Here is a 20,144-nt window from a genome sequence, read left to right on the forward strand (position 1 = left end):
GGCTAGAATTAGCAACGGACATGCCATTTTACTAAAACAAAAAACAAAACAAAATAAAAATTAGTCCTTTCATGCTGAACTCTAGAACAAAGCAGTGGTCAGCTAGAAAGGATGTATAATAAACACATGCGGTGCTTTTTATTTCTTGCAGAAAAACCCACCAAAGCCAGGGTCAGGTCACTTTTTTGAAGACAGTGCCACTTTTTCTTCAAGGTTACACCTACTACCTGAAAAGAGTCATGATACCCATGTTAGTGCCTGCTAGCAACTTTTTTTCTTTATAGCCTTTTGACTTTTGAGTTATTACCCCATGAGCCTCACTTTTGGGCAAGGGTGGTACAGTATGAGAACAGAACGGGAAGGTCTGCCACAATGACATCTCCATGGTTCCAGATATAGTGTCTAAACCCACTGTCAAATCAAATGAATACACTCATCTATCAGAGCAAGATTTCTCTTAGACCATATTGCCACCTCCACCTGCTATCTTAAAATCAAGCTGTGTTATTTCTGATTTGTCCATTTATCTTGTGGGGGAACACTTCTAGAATTCAGAACCTGGCTGAGAATTGATTTGGCAATTCATGGAACTATTCATTTTTGCTTATCAGCAGCTCTACAGGACCTACAGTAATACACCCATACAAGTTTTTTTCCTTTTTTGAAGTCAGTGGCTTAATACATTGTAACAACTATATATGCATAATTATCCAGACTTCAAGCACAATTTTCTAAATATAACCACATCGAAGATTCAGTATTAATCTATTACCTGAAACAACACAGAGACGGCAATAATGAAATACACACTCAAGCATATAAGTGGATTTAGATTACATTAAGCCTGTATGCTTCTATGTAATTCTTAGCAATAACAGAAAAGAACAGAGAAAGGTTACAAGTTGATTATCACATTGGGAAACCGCCAGTAATTTATTTCAGCTGATTTCTTTTCAAATAATACTTCAAAATCACCTTTCCCCACTTCCTTATTGAATTTCTTGAGATGGTTTTGACTGTTTGGAAAACATCACCATGTGGAGAAATTTCTGTTTTTTTTCTTGGTGAGTTGTTGTAAGAATTCTTCAATACTTCTTGGTTTCTTTTATCATTTTGTTTCCTTCCCAGTGAAATATATAAATAGATATATATTATATATATATAATATATAAATATATAATTCTTGAGAATAATCTTTTTATTAACTTCTATTATAAGACCAGGCATAAATGAATGAAACACAGGTAGTACAGTGAATGATATTAACGTTTATTAAGAAAACCCAATTTTGGCTCACTCCCTCTGTTAATATAGTATATAAACAACAGAGTACAAAATACTGAAATCACAGGATCTTCTCAGGCTGTGAAGCTACCAGATGTCTTTGGATGAGGAGGTACTGGCAGCAGGCTGGTCTCATAGTGAGGGGAACTAAATTATTTGGAGAAGCTGCTATATGCCAGGCAATCTGGCTAGGTGTTTTACCTATACGATTGCATGAAAGCTCTGTGAGGTACAAGATATCTTTGCTAGGTAGATAGTGAGGCTCAGAGATGGTGTGATTTAGCCAAGACCTCAAAGCTAGTATGTGGTTGAGCTGCCTCCCAGCCCACGTGCTTCCTTCTCTCCCATGTCCTCCTCACTGATGGCTATAGGTACAGGTTGTGTATATCACTCAGGTTTTGAGAAGCAGCCACTTCTCAGGATAATCACTGAGTCTGGATCTAAGTAAACTTTTTGAAAAATCTTTTCTTTAGTGTGTAATGGTCAGTAATAATCAATTATCCATAACTTCACTCATGAGCATACTGGGAACAAGATATTTTTGTTTCTTTTATCTTTGTGGAAAACTAACCTACAGATTTCATGTATATATACTTCTTTTTATTCTGTAGATCTTATTAGGTTTATAAGTTGTAGCATCACTCTAATTCTTATTAAATGTTAACTCAATGCTATTAAATGACATCTTTATTAGGATTTTTCCTCAGATAAATTTTGGGTGTATGAAATACAGTATGCAATGCCACAGTTACATGGCCCATTCAAAAGCAATTTTCTAATTACAGATTCTATTACTTCTACTAAGGAGATCATAATTTAAAAATTATGTTTAGGGGTACCTGAGTGGCTCAGTGGGTTAAAGCCTCTGCCTTTGGCTCAGTTCATGGTCCCAGGGTCCTGGGATCGAGCCCCACATTGAACTCTCTGCTCAGCGGAGAGCCCACTTTCCTTCCTCTCTCTCTGCCTGCCTCTCTGCCTACTTGTGATCTGTCTGTCAAATAAATAAAATCTTTTAAAAAAATTGTTTATTATTTCTAATCTATCAATAATAATCCAGAGTGTCTTCATTAGAGATATTCAAAAGAAGAAATGGAAAAATACTAAATTAGGGGAAAAGTAAAAGATTACAATACTAAACATCTCAGCTAACCCCAAATTATCTAATATATGAATTTAAAAAATAGACTTCCTTTTGTCTTAATTCTAAAAATTAATACATGCCAAAAATTGAGAAAAAGCAGGCATAAAAAATAAAAATAACAACCTTGACATTTTCGTGGATTTTCTCAATGTTTCATATTTACAGTATTGGAGAGTAAACAGTGTTTTAGGATGAATGTTTTAAGAATAGGCAAACTACCATCAGCTTTATAATTATGAATGTATTACATACATTTCTTCATATATACATGTATGCAAGCAAATACCTGCCATTGATATTATTTCAACAACACTGTTTGAAATGAAATGATATTCAGTTTTGCCTATAGCTGAAAAATTGTATATCTCATAAATTCTGGACCCTGGACTTAAACGTTCCTGCAGGAAACTGGCCACAAAAAAGGCTAATTTCTGATGGCTGTCTCATCTCTCATGTGCAGAGCCAGGATAACCTTCTTTCACTTGGAAAGGTAAATGTCATGGTAAGTGTCGTGCTGTCTTCAAACTCCCAACCTGGGAAAACGTCAGAGCAATGCTTCCTAGTGTCCTCTGAACGCCGGTGATCCCTGCCTACCACATTGTGTCCTTTCCCATTTGGTGTGTTCCTGTAGCTTTCTTCCAACATAGCGGAGGGCTCAGACCATGCTGATTCTCTCAGAGTTGCAGTCAACTCACGCCCATCCTCCTCCTGCAACAGAATATTCTCTAAATGTTAAAAGTGTTACAAGTAGAACCAGATCTCGGCATACTGGTCCCATTCTTGTTTCTGTGATTATACAGAACGAAGCACAGATTTAGATGTAAACAATTAGGAAGCATGGGCAGAATTCTCTTAACTAGAGATTCATATGTGGAATTCATAAATCATAATGAATTCCCTATTGCTTCAGGGATATGTTTGTAGCTAGAAATAATATGATTTTTGATTCCTTAATAGGAGAGCCAAGTTGCAGTGAACAAATTGCCTCTCTGTTTAAAATAATGACACAGGGCATTTAAAAAGAATGTTTCCATTTGAGCCTCCATTAAGTTCTTCCCTACCATCCTGTTTTTCTTCCACAGCATTGTTTTGCCAGATGACAGGTGCACTCTACTGTAGTCACCTATCCTAGGAACTTTAGGAAGTATTGCATTCTACCATATCACTGTTGTGCCCGTGGCATCTGTCATGTGCATTTCTCTTGTACCCTTCTAGACTTTGCATGTGGTGGGGAGGAGGGAGACCGGGTGGGAGAAAGTCATGGATAACAATCTTTATGGTCTATTTTTTTTTTTTTTTAAAACAATCTCCATGGTCTTTAACTCTAAACCTCTATCCACAAAAATAACCAGCATTCCAAGCCCACCCATATCCACATTTATTTTCTTTGGCCTAAGTGGCTGGTGCAGGGGATATGATGGCTTTCACAGGTCCTAACACTTTTGCCTTCAGGAGCCCCTTTCTCCATAAAAAAAAAAAAGTTAAAAATCATGTCTTATGACTGTGTTGGTATAAAGACAAATACAATCCAGACTGGATTTATTTTTACACATTTGTTATTCTAACAGTCATTTTAGGGATTCTGTTTTTAAGAGAGATTGAAATTAAAACATTTTTATGGCCCCTTAAAAGTAGCTTAGGCTCTATGTACTGTGTCCATAGTGCCTAATGCCTAAATTGATCCTGGGTTGTGTCTTCTCAGCATTCAGTGTGGCATCCCCAGGGCTGCGATCCTGTCCCTGCAGCTGCTCTCTGTCATCCGGGGCTGCTCTATTTTTGGCCCTGGCTCCTTCCACCACCCACACAGCTCGTCCATCGTGGCTGCGCCCACCCTTACAGACCCCTTTGGTACTGCTGCTGCTCTCACTATTTTTGTTAGGATTCAGTGAGTCTCCCCTCACACTACTTAAAAACCTTACTGGGTGCCTGATCAGTGGCTTTTACTTCAGTAGTCCTTAAAACTCAGAAAACCTGGAACATTTAGGCCTGAGGCAGAAGACATCGGCATGCAAAACTGATGAGATTCTGAAAATGTAATCTCTCCACCAGAGGACAACACGACAAGGCGAAGCACTTCATTCTCTCCTGCCTCAGGGCATGTTCCTGACCATCCAGGAATACTTCTGAAGAAGTTGAGTCAACTTGTGGCTCTACTTTTATTTAAAAACAAAAAAAACAAAAAACAACAACAGCAACTAAAACACCAAAAACAAAACCAAAACCAGCCCTCAATGACCAGTCATCAGCTGGTTCCACAGTATTCCTTGCCAATTTTTCCAATTTCTGTTCCTCAAGTGAGGAAGAGAATTGTCTGGTACTCCAAATTCCCGAATTGTGCATGAAGCTTAAGCTTCACCCAGGGACCTGTTTATAATTCTTATTTTACAAGATGTTTTTTTGATTGTGTCTCATCAATGAAACTGCCTCGAGTGGGCAGAGGTCATGCTTATTTCTTTTGAGCTGTTTTGCATGATTAGATATAGCAATAGACACTCAAGTTTACTTAATAAATACAAGTATTGGATGCTTTTTTAAGACACTGCAATCATATAATATGGCCAACTTTGACAGAAGTGAGTTCTGAATTAGATAAAAAATCTTAGAGATTTTAAATAAAAGTTTCAAGCATCTAATAAAATTTCATTAATATTAATAAAGTGTTGCCAAGTAAAGATGCTTAAAATTTGTTTTGAAGGACAGATAAGACTTATTTTTAATTAAAGAGATCCATTTGTCCACAATCCGTCATTTGTTTGCTCTGTTGAGAAGGTTAAACATTCTCCCATCTCACTCTCACTGTGTCCGTGAGGCTTATTTACTCTGTGAGCTTAGCAAGCTTTGTTGTCAAATGGTCAAGGTAATAGCACTCAGTTCTCTTTCATCTATAACTAGTTATGAATTAGTAAAGTTTACTACAGGTTTATTCTGATTGCTATAGCTCTAAATTACTTAGAACCTATATTATCTCAATATTGAGCTTCTCTATTATGCACCTACAAGTAATTTTTTCATTCTTTTTCTTTTTTTAAATTTTTTTTTTAACTTTTTCATTCTTATGGTGGTCTGGCTTTAAATAAATTGTTTTCTTTTGACCTTGCTTAGCCCTATACTGAGGAAGACATTAATAATACAAATTTCATAATTATGAAATAAATGTAGAATGAGGTGTTGTTTTCTTTTTTTTGTATGATAAGCCCCAAATTTGTCAGTTAAATTTATATTTTTATAAATATATTTATATTTGAGAGGCTTTTAATGATTGTGTGAAATATGTAAATGAAAATATCTTAATTAAAGGTTACTCTTATTATTTTCAGTTCCTTATTAAATATCTCACATGATTTGTTAAACAAGTACTTTTCTGGTTTGTTTTTTTTTTTTTAAAATTTGGTACAGAAAGAGATCACAAGTAGGCAGAGAGAAGCAGGCAGAGAGAGCGAGGGAAACAGGCTCCCTGCTGAGCAGAGAGCCTGATGCAGGACTCGATCCCAGGACCCTGAGATCATGACCTGAGCTGAAGGCCGAGGCTTAACCCACTGAGCCACCCAGGCACCCTCTGGGGTTATTTTTAAGAGGAAGGAAAACAACTAGAAACACAAAGTCCTAAAGATTACTTTGTTATTATTTTCTTTTTGAAAAATGTTTCCCCAAATACAAGTACTCTGGACTACTTGAATCTTACTTGCACAAATGGGTGGATGTCCCAACACTCAAAACAAAGTGAAGTGCTATGATAATCATTCATCACCAGTATTGGTAGTTGCTTAGACTTGTCTGAATCAATGGTACTTTGGGGGTAGGGAAGTTGAGACCTGGCCTCTTTCTGGGAGGAATTAGAAGAGGTCTTGAGGTCTGGTTTCTAACTGTATGCGAGTAGCCAAGCTGGTGTAGTATATAAGATCTTCAAATGTTGCAGGAAGGTGGTAAGGAAACTCTGGAGGAACCATGCACAAAAATTTGGTGTCTTTATCATTCCTCTCTTTCCCAGATTTTCTAAGACTGGAAAATTTTCTAAAATAAATACAATAAATAAGAATCCCTGTAGGTAAATATGTGGTTAAGACCACGAAACCAGTTTCTGTGAAACTTACTTATCAGGGATTCGATGCCTTCCCCACCTTCTTGTCAAAATGAATGAAAAGACCGCATAATAAGTATATTGTTACCAAGTTATTGAATTTGAGACAGCAAATTCATCCAGATGTCTCAAGGTAGAATTACACGGCATTTGGGTTCATGCTAGGGAAGGACCATTAGCTAGTGAGCTGGAATTCATCCGCTTTATTAATGTTTCAGGCAAATTCTGTTACTAATTGATGAACAAGTGTTGAGGCCTTGTAGCCCGAGTATTCAGTAGCTGCGGCATTCCTCGTTTTCTGGCAGGTGCAGGGTTTTTACCAGCTTGTTCTCCAGTCACCAAATGCCCCAGTTTTGTTGATAAAATGTAAGAAAAGTAAATTATAGAAACTAGGCCAATTCTAGCCAAGAAAGTCTCAGCTAAGGTACTCCATCTGCCTGACTTCCCTCAAACAGCTCTAAGAGAGAAGCTGCGGCTTTGGGAATTCCTATTCTGTAATTCTGGATCAGACTCTGTCTTCTCTGCTTACCTAGACAGTCCTCTGAGAGTCACTGGCAGTGTGTGGGTTGGCTCCTCCCTAATACCTCCCCCTTCCTTGAAAGGGAACGAACAGTATCCCTCACCTTGTGGTCAAGAGGTAGGGGAAGTATGGAGGAATCTTGGAGCTGTGAACTCCAGTGAGGTGTGGCCAGCTGTGGTCGAGGCAATTACCAGCTAATGGATCCAGTGCAGCCTCCAAGATCAGAGGAAGAGAAAGACAGATGGCCAGGAAACATGTGGGCACCAATACCGGGACTGGAGTCAGAAGACAGGAGTTTTAAGCCCAGCTCTCTCTTTTATAAATTATTCTCTCAAAGCCTTCATGTTGCTTTTTGAAAATAGGATAGAAAAACTATCTCCTTCATAAATATGTGAGAGTTAAATAAGAGTATCTATAAAAGCACTTGCACAGGGCCCATTACAAGGTATGTATTCAATAAATATTAATTAACTATGAACTGGTCTTGCTGAGCTCATGGACTCCATGGCCTAATTGTCCTTATGAGATAGGTGGCAAAGATGCAATATTATGTTTGTGAGATTCATGCGTGGACTAAATAGTTATGACATGCTCACCACTGTGCAGTATTCCATCATCTGAATATACCACTATTTACCGATTCTACTACTGATGGACATTTGGGTTGCTTCTGGTTTTGGACTAATATAGAAAACATTGTAATGAATTTGAGTTCAGAAGCCACAGAGAACAGAAGAGGTGCAAAGAGCTGGAAAATAGCCCTGTAGAGAGTAAACAGACTTCAATAATAGCAACAGGGGCAGGGAACAGTCACCAAATGGATAAAGGTCTTATCCATGAGCCAAGTAAGTCTGAATCTCTGCAGCCGATGAACAAAGACCAGGGTTGGGATGACCTAAACCTAAAGGGACTAATAACAAAGCACAGAAATCAAGGGTCAGAAAGCAAGATGGGGGCACTGAGTCTACCAACAGTGGATAATGAGGAACCAGGTTCTAATGAGTTGTCATTAATAACTGTTATGGGCTGAGTTGTGTTTTCCCCTCCCATTCATACAGTGAAGGCTTATCTCCCAATACCTCAAAATGTGACTATATTTAGAGGTTAAAGAGGTAATTAAGTTAAAATGAGGTATTAGGTGGACTCTAATCCAATACAAATAGTATTCTTTTAAGAAGAGAAAATTAGGATGCAGAAGAAAGATCACATGAAGACATACGGAGAAGAGAACCATCTAGACGCCAAGGAGAGGGGCTTCAGACAAAGCCAACCCTGCCAACACCGTGGTCTCAGACTTCTAGCCCCCAGAACTATGAGAAAATAAATTTCTTTTGTTTAGGCCACATAGTCTGTGGTACTTATTATGGACGCCCCAATAAACTAACAGAGTAACTAAACAAGTACTTTTGAAAGATCACACAAAGTGGTCTTACCTCGGTACCTCAGTAAACTGTATAGAAATATCCAAAGACAATTCAGTAAGTAACAGGGTTATTACAAAGCTGTCTCAGCTAATTCCTTTTGTTACTTCTAATCTGATCAAAATGACTTGTAGATACTGAAAACTAGAAATTCTAAACCCAGGTGGCCACAATTGGCCACTATGATAGTGTCCTGTCAGGGACTATGACCTACTTGTCAGGGAAAATTGCCTAAAAAAAATTCAAATGAAGATTGTGCCTGGAGTGGTCGGCTCATGCCGGCAGGAGCTGTGCCTTCTCAAACTGAATTGAGGTTTTAGCCACATGACTTCAAATTATAGTTTGGAGCTTCTTGAGAAGAATTTTCCCGTGAAAAAACATTTTTCAAAGAATTTCAAAATCTGAATGCTCCAAGGAAATTATTTATTCCCAACTAAAATCTTATTAAATTATATCTTAGAGACTTAGAGACTTCAATTAGTTCATATGCACATCAATTAAAATAAATATGTATATAAATACAGAACAATTGGAAAAATAGAACAATTGGAAAGTAACCATGTATCACAGGTAGTTTTTTGTTTTTCCCCAAAACTCTTGCATCTCTGTAATTTATTTTGGGGCAGGGCTTACAGCTTGTCTCTGGCTGTCAGAGACAGCCTGAAATGTTCTGTATGAAGATGTCAGCTTGGGACGATATCTGTAGGGAACTTTAAAGGAATCAGGAATCCTGGAGTGCTTGAATGTTTTAAATAAAGCCAGTTTTCCTCTTTCTAATCACCATAAATCTGCAGCTCACATTTATATTATTACGCAGATGATGTGCCAGTTCATTTTACTCTTCTGTCAAATTTTCTGGCTAAAATCATAGTTCTGATTAATTCCAAATATGGGACATGGTTATAAATACCAATAGACACATGAAATTTGCTCTTGAAGCTACTATTTAAGGGCCTATTAAAATAGGAGAAACCACCTCTCAGTTCTGTCACCCACCACGTACTGACACCCAGGAACACAAGAGGCTGGACTAAGAGGACAGCCAGGTGGGCCATTCAGCTAATCAGTATTCCAGTGGGTTTGAAGCCAGTGTCTGTGTTGAGTCTAGGCTCATGCTCCACACTCTGTAGTACATAGTTCCTTTTTTGGAGATTCTCCAACTGACAAACCAGAAAGGGAAGGAAATAGTTCAAGTCTCTACATTTTCTCTGGTATTATTCCATTTGCCTATCTATCAACTCCAAGTTGCCAAGGGATACCCTAACTCCCTGGTGTGTGGCAACGCGGCTTTATATACATGTGGTTATAGAGGCTCGTGCTAACTACGGGGTTTGTGTTGACAGAGCATGGGATGTGAAGTTGGAGATGCTGGGTCTGAGACCCAGAAACAACACTTAACGTTCTTGTGTGATCTACGGCACAGAATATTGTTTTCTTGGGGTTAAGAGTGAGAATGGTACTAATAACTGCTTCACTGACTTTGCAGGGATTTTGTGATGATCAAATAGGTAAGGAAGGAAGCATTCAATAGGCTCTAACCATTCTACAAATCAGTCAAATTCCATTAGCTAAGTAAATTATTTTCCATATGTATCTGGGTGTCTATAGTACCTGAAAGAACTATTTATTACTTTGAAAGTAATTTAATAATGTCACATCATAATGAAATGAAAAAGTTAATGAATTCCCTTAACAATAGAAATCCAAGGCATGTCTAGATCTGGGTCATTCAAGCAGCAACTGCAAAACCCCAAGGTGCCATTAGATTGCTGATGAAGTCACAGAGTGTTTTACGTGCTCTAGGATTGATAAATATAGAGTCATATCAGGAAATGTATTTAAACAAAGTTATGTAATCACAATAACAAAGATGACTGTCAACTTTCAAGGTCTAAAAGAGGATTCAACATGGAGGACTATGAGATTACTGAAAGATTTCCAGCAGTTTCAAAGCCTGGTGATGGATATTAAGGAGGACATGTATGCAATGGATCACTAGGTGTTATACGCAAACATGAATCATGGAACACTACATCAAAAACTAGTAATGACTAGCATAACATAATAATAAAAAAATTCAAAGACAATGGGAAATAAAATCAAGACAGTGCAAAAAAACCAAAACCAAAACCAAAAAAAGCCCCCCCAAAACAAAAGTATGTATTTCTACTAATTATTTCATTGGTTTTTTTGATGCATTATAGATAGGTATCATATTCATATCTTATTTCTACTTCTGAAGAACTAGAACAGCTTGGTGGACCATTTAGTTCATGGAGGTGTTGGGTCATTTTTATAGTCTGCTTCAGGCATATTATATGTCTCTACAGGAAATATGTTCATAATCTGTGTTCCAAGTATCTATAAATAGGCAGAAGAGTAATTTGATAATGCTAATTATAAGTTGCCTATGAATTTTTTCCGAATCTCCTAAAAATAGATTCTTTGCTATCCTCTACATTTTCTTCTCTGAAATCTCAGATATATATCAAAATAGATTAAATTAACATTTAAAAGAGATTTGGCCTAACCTCATTTCGTCCTGCTAAATAATGCATTATGGTCTTTTAGGTTCAAAGATAAAAGCAACTACATGATACAGATATTTCATTAGACAGACTGAAATTAATACTAACTGTAGGTTGATGTTATATATACAGAAAAAAGTTAATTTCTTTAACTTGAAGTTCTTAGCTGTTCTCATTTCAACATATGCCAAATTTTATTAAGCTTTTAAAAGATTCCCAGAAAATATAAGAGGTCTCAGATTCTCTACTTAAGCTATTCCTATAAGCACTGAATTGAAGAAAGCTCCAAATTGTTTAAATACCTATCAAAATCAATTTGTCTAAAATTTGTAATTCTCCCCCCACTAACAATGCCACATTATTTCCTTCTAGCCAATTAGTCTGTTCATGTATAGTAAAACAAAAAAAACTAATTAACCAGCTTTCTCAATTAATTTTTCCAGAAAATTTCATGTTTAGAATAAAAATTAAAATCAAAGAAGTTCATTTGAAGGATTTTCAAGATTTCAAATTGTGTCCCACAGTCCCTCTCTATTCAGCTCATCTCTGACACCTAGGGACTATTCAGTCAGGAAAGATACACTAATAGCCCTGAGGGCTCTAATATTCCCATTCTTCAAAGAAAAATTAGGTATAGTATTCTGTACTTAGTGATCTAGAAAGAAACAGTAAGACAGTTTGGAAATATTGCCACTTTAAAAAAGCCCCCCCCCCCCGTCAATTTTGATGTGATGAAAAATTTCAATTAATTGAAGGACACACAAATGGCCCTGAATGTTCTGGTTAATAAAAATGTTGTGGTATTTTACTAGACTAAAAACACAGAAACTTCTTTTTAATGTCTGGTATTTAAACACTGTCTTTCTCAAATATTACCATAAAGAAGATCACTTATTTTAAAGGCCTACTTCCTGTTTTTCCCCTGTTCATCATCACAGATCTCAGTTGTTTGTGCTTGGACACCGAGTCTCACATTCTGTTTTGTGTTGCCACAAGCATATATATATATATGCGTATTATATATGTGTGTGTGTGTGTGTGTGTGTGTGTGTGTACATACTATCATCCTTAAATGTATGTATTGTATATCTATCCATATTTATATCTATATCCATATCCATATCATGGTCGATTTAATTCAACAGTATAAAAAAGTGAGATTCATTTTCTAATGTTATTTCCATCTGCAATAAGTATTTGTAAAGACCTCATTGCAAATGTGCTTTAAGAGATTTTAAATTTTAGTGAAAACACAATATATCAATATATTCTGTTGTAGAACTTTCCATGTTAAAGTCATCAAGATTTAGAAATTCCAGAAAAATATTTTTCTGCCTGACCTTTCCAACAACTTAAAAAACATTTCAGTAGGCTTAGAGTGACTCTGACCTTTTCTTTGGAAAGCGAAAATGAAGTTTGCATTCCCCCCCCCTCATTAAAAAAAGTGCTCATTGTCTTAGAGAAGACTTAATTGGAAATAGAAATGTATTTCTTGTCTTTGGATATTTTAATATCATAATGATTTCAGTTATAAAAATGACACAAACTATGTCACAGTAAAAGACAGTGACTGACAGTTTTTGTAAGAATTTAACTTGAAGTCATCCATTATGGAACTTATTGTCCATTTAGGTCTGTCTTAAATAGTACTGTAGAATTTTACTCATCTGTTTTCAATTTTAAATTCTGTGAAGGTTTATAGTTTTATTTCAAAATCATATGGTACCATATTAATATTTTTATGTCTTTCCTCTTCTCCAAATGAACAATGAAATTATGTACTTCAAGACTCTGGGATCTTTTATAAATAAGGCTTATCTCCATATGATACTGCATGGGCAAGAGCAAGGAATTACAAAAAATATATGGCGTGGGACTTTCCTTTTAATAACCTGAGTTTATTTGCTAACCTGAGAGTTAATGTCTCATTAAGTGCAAACATGGTTTTCAGAATGTCCAGTTTCTTCAGGGCATCAATCTCCACAGAAGACTGTCCAAACAGTAAGAGTTGCCTGGCATCATGGAATGTTCCTGAGGGAAGGGGCTCTCTGTGCCTGTATCTCTGTTTAGATCTGCAGGATCCTCTCCACCACTTCTCCTCCTGTAGTTCCTTACTCACTAGCTTTCCTGTGCCACTCATCATGCTAGATAAGGCTGTATGGATGGAAGTTTCTGGTCTCTGCAGAAACTGTTTCCTTCATTTGGAATTCCCATCTCCTCATCACTACCTATTGAATTCCATGTATTCTTCCAGATCCAGCTCAATCACCATTCTTCTTTGTGGAAGCCCAGACTGTGATGTCCTTGAAACTGGACACTGAGTCTCACATTCTGTTTTTTGTTGCCACAAGCACAGTGTCTTGCATATTCGGGGGTATTAAGTGACAAGCTTGTTGAGTGAATGAATGAAGGCATGAATGGATGAATAGATGATATACAGTCCTGCCTACCTAAGACTTCTTGAGGTTTCTTCCAAACTTCTCCTTCCCAAACCATTCTATCAACATCCCAGGCACACTAGGAGTGGCTCCTGGCTAAGGATTCAATGGAGCTCTTAGCAGTGATAATTTAAAACCGTTGATCTTATTTTAGTTCCCAAGGAAAAGGCTATTATGAGTTTATGGCTCACACATGAACTTTTCATATTTTCTGCAAAGTCATTTGTGGGGGTGGTGGAAATCACATTTACTTTGGATTGAAATTTAGTAGTAGTTTGGAAGAGGGAGAAAGGAGAGAAAGAAAATTGGCTTGAAAAACTGCATAATTAGGGGCACCTGGCTGGCTCAGCTGGAAGAGCATGTGATCCTGATCTTGGGATTGTGAGTTCAAGCCCCATGTTGGGTGCAGAGAATGCTACAAGAAAAAATAAACTTTAAAAAGCCCTGCATAATTAAAAGAAATATTTGGTGGCAAGTTAGTCCACTCCTCAACCTCCCTCCTCTTCCAGTTACGCCCCCAAAGCTCAGTAATATCTGTTGGAGATACAAACACCTTCTGTGAGATGCAGTCTTTTTGCTTGTAATTGAGGAATAGAGCCAAATTCTACATTCATATGACAAGGTGTGGCAGGAGAGAAAACAGAGGAGTGACTTTGTATGTTTGGCTCAGTGCCAATTATGAAGAGCCCCTGAATAGTGACTGATACAGAAAGGTGACTTAAATATTTGCTGAATGAATTTTTAAAAATCCACAATCCCAACACTGATAAAACAGGAGCAAGGAGCTCAGAGCCAGAGAATTTAATGTACCCCAAACTTGAAGAAATCTTGGGAAATGATGCTGGGATGAAGAGGTGCTAAATTTCACGTGTAGGCGTGTTCTGAGTCAATCTTATCTTGATCCTAAGATTGAGGGAGACCCAGCTGGCATAGAGGTTAATAAAAGATATTATAACTTTAATCAAAGATTTCTCAAGGAAGGACTGGTACATTTATGTTCAGTGATTTTGAAACTAACACAAATTAAGTTAGTGTTGAGAGAGATGTGGAGAAGCCACTCAATTTCGGAAGATTATTGGAAAAAGTTGAAAATTGCAGTGATGTTTTATGTGGAAATATAGTGGTTATGTGTTCTGCCTGGAGGAAGGCAGAGAACATTTTCTGACTTCCTGAGTTAGACAATTTCCTGAACAATATGAGAATGAAGGGGGCACAGGGAGAGTGTTCTAGAGTCACCCCTGAAGAAGACGGCTGTGCGTTAGATGCACTCTTGATTTTGAGGGCGCCAAGAATAAGACAGTTCTTTACTTGACATATAACGATGAATACCGTCATTTCTACCTCAGGAAATTACTCAGAGCTACAAACTTATTTGAAGAGCATCATGGTCCAAAGAAGAAATGAACATCAGAGCATCTAGCTAATAAAAATGACTACAAAAATGGTGTTAAGCAAGCTTCAGTTTGCAACTGAATTGTCATAAACACTTCTTTGAAGTGGATATGATGATACTCTGATTTTATAGAAGTGCTTGAAGCTCCTGGAGAATAACTTGCCCCAAGATAGGTACCTGGTAATAGCAGAGATAGCAATGAGCAGTAATTACTTAGTGAGCGTCTCAAATGCACCAGGGGCTGTGCTGAATACTTTACATATATTTCAACAGTACGTAGGTCACAACTACTCCTTGGTGTGCATACTTTTATTATAAGCATTTCAGATGAAGAAGCTGAGGCAGAGAGAGCGAATGGGAAGAGCTAGTAAGTGTCAGAGCGGGGACAAGAGCCCAGAGTCTGTTTTTGGCTACTATATTTTATTGTCTACTAGAGCTGCAATTAGAAGTCCAGCCTGTCTGTTATGGGGGCCCACGCTCCAAGCCATTCCTCTCTACCACCACTCTGTTCTGCTCAGTGATACTTCAGAATTTCCATTGCACTTTATTTATTTATTTTTTTGTAGCTTTAAATTCGCTTGCATAATTTTATTTATTCTATTTTTTTATTATGTTAAGATAGCCCCCATACTGTACATCATTAGTTTTTGACATAGTGTTCAATGATTCAATAGTTGCATACAACACCCAGTGCTCATCACAACACACATCCTCCTTAATACCCATCACCCGGCTACCTTATCTCCCTACCCCCTACCCTCTGAAACTTTCAATTTGTTTTCTGGAGTCCATAGTCTCTCCAGGTTTGTCTCCCTCTCTAATTCTCCCCTTCAGTTTTCCCTCCTTTCCCCTATGGTTTTCCGTGCTACCCATTGACTTTATATCCTCCTTGGACAAAAGCACTGGATTGAAGTTAACCATGTGTGGATATCCAGGTCATACAGCTGGAGGATAAGGTGAGAGCCAGGATTTGGGTAGAGGCATATTTCCCCACCCAAGCTCATGCTCTTGCTTCTGTACTGCACTGGACATCTTTATGTGAAAAGTCCTGAAGACACCAGGGCACACCAGTTTTTCAATGTCATTGAAGTGGATTGTTAGTGAACTCCCTTTCTCCCTCCCTCAGAAGGAGAGTCAGAAAGTCAAGGTTTAAATGCCCACACTCCTACTTATCAAGGGTGCAGCTTTTGGTGAAGTTGCTTTTCTGAGCGTCTCTGTTCTCATCTGTTAAAATGGGAATAATTATACCCACTTTATACAGCTATGTGAACGAACTGAGTAAGAGGAGGGAACACTGTGGGTACTTGAAAGACCGTAGTTTCCTTTTCTTCTTCCTTGCTCTATTCACTCTCATCTCTCTATTCTCTTGGATGAGGCAAAAGATACTGCCATTTTTAAGTGACAGAAGCACTGCAATAATTGGTGTATATTTGTGTGTACTCATGAGACTATCCACAGACAGTAGAGGAGAAAATGGAACTTATGGAATGAAAACATTTGAGAATTTTTTCCGAGACTTCAAGCCTTTCTGAATTCTGTAATGTGCTTTATGTCTCAGGCCAGCTCAAGAGCAGTGTGGATTTGGAAGCATATTGCACAGATCAAGTCCCATCTCATTCTGTGTGCACATGGCTCCACATCTGTAAGTCCTGGATTGTCTTTTGTGTACACCACAGTCACCAGCACAAAAGGAAAGGCAAGGTCAGGGAGGTAACAAGACACTCTGCTGAATTCTTTATGTCAGAGATCAAATAGAATCCTTAAAACACTCCAGCAAAGTAGGTCCTAAAACTTCCTTTAATAATGCCGAGGGTTAAGGTGGCAGTTGTGGGATTTAATCTGGGTTTGTTTAACTGTGAAGCTGAAGATCTTCCCACGACTAGAGCAAGCTGCCCTCCTCTAGGTACTTCAAAAGCACAAGCTAGATGGAAATAGTTTTTTGGCTTGTGAAAAGCTTTCTCAGCTAGAACTGCTCCTTGGTAGATTACTCTCCTACTTTGGTGAATGATCTTTCACAGACACCCTTAAGTCATCCTTGATGGAACTCAGGCTCTGTGCTTTTTACATGTAGAAGTTACAGGGTCAGCATTCAGGAGAATGCTTATTTCCCTTTGTGTAATTTGTCTGCAAACAGAATAGGCTGCCACGAGGTGAGTAGTGGTTGTGCCTTGAGTAGGGGTTCAGGCTGGGCCATCCAAGCACATTACTGTGATGAATGAGAAGGCAAGCTTGGCAGTGCTTTCACCCAACTATCTTTAAAATGAAAAAAGAAAAAAAAATCAAACAACAAATAACTTCCTTAAAATAGTTAAGTGTAACTTCTTTAATATACCTAAGTGTTAGAAATGTTTACCTTTCTTAGCTGTCTAGAGAGAGACCTGACAAAATATCCAGGGGGTCGGGGGGATGGGGGGAAGGAACTCCCTCTCTAGGTTTCCTGCTCCAGATTTATTCCATGGAGGCAAAACATAATGGGTAGGAAAGAGGGAGTCTTCAGCTTCTGATCTGAGTGGAAACTCTCTAATGTCTGTCTGTTGTCTCTCCTAATCAGAATCAGCTCTTTTTCCTTCAGATGGTGTCTTCTTTCTTTCTTTCTTTCTTCCTTCCTTCCTTCCTTCCTTCCTTCCTTCCTTTCTTTCTTTCTTTCTCTCTCTTTCTCTCTCTCTTTCTTTCTTTTTAAGATTTTATTTATTTATTTGACTGAGAGAGAAATAGCAAGAGAGGGAACACAGCAGGGGGAGTGGGAGAGAGAGAAGCAGGCTTCCCACTGAGCAGAGAACCTGATGTGGGGCTCCAACCCCAGGACCCTGGGATGATGACCTGAGCCAAAGGCAGAGGCTTAACAATGACTGAACCACCCAGGTGCCCTGTGTCTTCTTTCTTAATCCTCTTCTTTCTTAGAGGAAAACTCACTTAAACCCCCCTTCCCTTCTTAATTGTCTTTGACTGAGGTTGGGTCTTTAATAAAATGAAAGTTGTGTTTGAGAATTCTTTGGTTGGCTTTGATAGAGAATCTGAAACATACATTTTTCTGAAGCAGAGTTGGTTAAACCAGAAGCATTTAAATAAAACTTATCATCATTTTAATTTGGAAAAGGGAAAGGCATTAATGGAGAACCTGTTTATGACAGGTATACAATTCATGTTTGATCTAATTTAATCCTTACAAACACCTTGTAGAATGAAGGTTCTATTCTGCCCAAGCTTACTAAAAAGAAGATAGGCTCCAAGAGGTTAATTTGCCCAAGATCACTGCCATAATTTCTACTTTTTAGACATGCCTTTTTTTTTTTTTAAAGATTTTATTGATTTATTTGACAGACAGAGAGATGACAAGTAGGCAGAGAGGCAGGCAGAGATGGGGGGGAAGCAGGCCCTTCACCCAGCAGAGAGCCCGATGCGGGGCTCAATCCCAAGACCCTGAGATCATGACCTGAGCTGAAGGCAGAGGCTTAACCCACTGAGCCACCCAGGCACCCCTAGACATGCCTTAACAAACTTTTCATGTTTTCACAAGCTTTAGTTCCATCAATATATATAGGAAATATATGTTTTGTTTACTGTGGAATTCCCATTAGCTTGGAGAGTGATTCATACTTAATAGATGCTCAAGAAGTATTTTTGAATGAACTTATTTGCACCTTGCTACATAAATAGATATGTTAGCTCTCAAAATTAATAAAATAGATGAAGCAAACACATAATAGATGTGTACAAACTCAAGGAGAACAATGGTAGCATAATATAAAGCCAAAAGTAGGTCTAGTACTAAAATGGATACCATGAGTTCCATTTTCCTAAGATTATATATATATATATATATATATATATATATATATAACTAGTTAGGAACACTGAATCCTAATCAGTTATATAATTTCTAGCTTCTTTAAGACAGGAACTGAATCAATTGCTCCAGACATGTATAGTTCTTCAAAAAAAATTTCCTCCTTCCCTAGGGGATTCTGTCTTAAGAGAGAGTACTGGATAATATAATGAATCGTGTCCTAAAACTATCTTTACAGGAGATAGGACAATAAATGCATTCTATTAGGTTGTTTCTTACTGCTCTTTCTACATTGGCCCATAGCACTGGAGCATACTCCAATAAACATCATCATGTCTGTTGAACATGAGCTTTAAAGACTAGCAGAATGGAGCCTTTTACTTAAGGTCTCAGTTTGCACAGATGGTACTTTTCTCTCTGATGCCAGCAACTCATATTTGAACTAAATAACAAGTGTATTCTGTTTAATTATTTGCTTGAAGTCCATCCAAAGTTTTTAGTATCTCCTCACTCTTTATGATTGATTCTCCTAGTACTTTGCAACCCACCAAGTATCATCACAACCACAATGAGAGTGAAGGCATATGTGATCCGAGAATCGGAGAGAGATGACTCAGTCAGCAACCTCTCCCTTGGTGTGCAAGGGTAGGGACTGCTACTTTGTCATCTGGAGCATGACAATAAGAACAGTCACTGGTTTTTCCTAATATAGCTTGCAATCCATTTGGGACATTCATTCTCATTCACGTTCCTGCACATCCCTTATTCCTTCAACTCCCATACCTTTTGGCAGGAAATATACAAACAGCTGGATTGGGCTCATAGGATGTTTTTATTTTTTGCCTCATTAAACCGTAGCTTTCCTCAAGCAATGTGTTTTCTTTATATTCCAGCCCAGAAATCATTTAATAGGAAGAAGTCATCTCAGAGAGTGCCTCAGGAAAAGGCTCAGGAATGGGCAACAAAAGCATGTTCTGTTTTATGGGGTGTTTGCACAGTTCTTCTTCCTCTACCCCCTATAATATACAAGTATTTATTGTATATTCTGTAAAAAGTTCTCTCTGGAGCTAGCTAGGCAGGGTTGTAACTGCTGTGGTTATTCTTTGTTGCCTGTAAGATTATGGATTAGAAAGCAGTAAGTCAGCCAGTCAACAAATATTGCCAGGAACTGTAATAGGCTGGAGAGAGAGAGTGGGAAACAAGACAGATGTGATTCTTACAATTTGGGTGCGTTGAGTGATATTACACAAATATTTTTAAGTGTGATAAATGCCATCAAGGAGAAGCACAAGGTATTATGGGAAGAGGCAATCGCAGGATGTAAGACAAATACCTCTTTATTTACATGTGTCAGGAAAGTATCTACTTCTCTTGATTACCCAGGACTACCTTTAGAATTTGAGAGTTTCCCAGCTGTTTTTTAAAAATTATTTTATTCTAAAAAGGATTTAATTAATTAATTTATTAGTTTACTTATTTGAGAGAAAGAGTGAGAGAGACTGAATGGAGGGAAGGGCAGACAGACCCTGCACTGAATGCAGAGCCCAATACTGG

The 20,144-nt window shown here is 37.8% G+C and overlaps 1 protein-coding gene across 7 annotated transcripts in view; it reads right to left on the reverse strand.

The window, feature by feature from the left end:
* The window catches only part of PEX5L (peroxisomal biogenesis factor 5 like), a 225,736-nt gene that overhangs the window by 102,567 nt on the left and 103,025 nt on the right, over positions 1-20,144 (reverse strand). The window contains exon 1 of one of the 7 annotated variants that reach the window (XM_004756645.3): positions 162-227. The exons of the other annotated variants lie outside the window; for them this stretch is intronic. The gene's annotated coding sequence lies outside the window, so the exon portion shown is untranslated. Of the gene's footprint in view, positions 1-161; positions 228-20,144 lie in introns of those variants that run through there. 7 annotated transcript variants of the gene reach the window in all.

Source organism: Mustela putorius, unplaced genomic scaffold (genome assembly GCF_011764305.1).
Source record: "Mustela putorius furo isolate JIRA1106 unplaced genomic scaffold, ASM1176430v1.1 tig00003834_pilon_pilon_pilon, whole genome shotgun sequence".
Lineage (NCBI taxonomy): Eukaryota > Metazoa > Chordata > Mammalia > Carnivora > Mustelidae > Mustela > Mustela putorius.